The 762-nt window shown below is 29.9% G+C and overlaps 1 non-coding gene across 1 annotated transcript; it reads left to right on the plus strand.

The window, feature by feature from the left end:
• Positions 1–271: 271 nt before the first annotated feature.
• Positions 272–382, plus strand: LOC140958148 (small nucleolar RNA R71). Its single transcript, XR_012171744.1, has one exon. It is a non-coding gene; the product is annotated as a small nucleolar RNA R71 (small nucleolar RNA).
• The last annotated feature ends 380 nt before the right edge of the window (positions 383–762 follow it).

Below are 762 nucleotides of genomic sequence, written 5' to 3' on the forward strand. Positions count from 1 at the left end.
TTGCTAAAGATGCAAGTTTAGCTTGAATATCTATATCATCTTTAAGATTATAAATACCACCCCCATTTGTTGAATTATTGATTTTAGTTGTTGGTGGTTCTATGGTGTCTATATTATCCCAATTTTGAACATTTTTTGCTAATGAATCCAAATGCTCCATAGCTTCATTTGGGTTTTTATCTTCAAAAGTTCCATTACACATGAATTCTATCATTTGCTATCTTTAGGTATTAGACCTTCATAAAAGTGAGAAACTATTCTCCATGTTTCAAAACCATGATGTGGGCATGTATTAAGTAATTCTTTATATCTATCCCAACATTGATAAAATGTTTCTCCTTGTTTTTGAGAAAAAGTAGTAATTTGTCTTTTAAAAGAGTTTGTTCTATGGGAAGGGAAAAACTTTTTGAGAAATTGTTGTTGCATTTCTTCTCATGATCTTATTGAACTTGATCTCAAATTTTGTAGCCATGTTTTAGCTTTATCTTTTAAAGAAAAAGGGAAAAGCTTTAATCGAACTATATCCATGCTACAATTTTGAGCATTATAAGTGTTACAAACTTCCTCAAATTCTCTTAGATGTAAATATGGATTTTCAGAATCAAAGCCATGAAAATTTGGTAAAAGCTGAATAATTTGAGGTTTAAAGTTGAAATTAGTTGCATCAGGAGGAAAAACTAAACAAGATGGGGCACTAGTTCTAATAGGGTTCATATGGTGCCTAAGTGTTCTTAATTGATCATGTTCTTGATTATTATTATT

Source organism: Primulina huaijiensis, chromosome 14 (genome assembly GCF_012295235.1).
Source record: "Primulina huaijiensis isolate GDHJ02 chromosome 14, ASM1229523v2, whole genome shotgun sequence".
Taxonomy (NCBI): domain Eukaryota; kingdom Viridiplantae; phylum Streptophyta; class Magnoliopsida; order Lamiales; family Gesneriaceae; genus Primulina; species Primulina huaijiensis.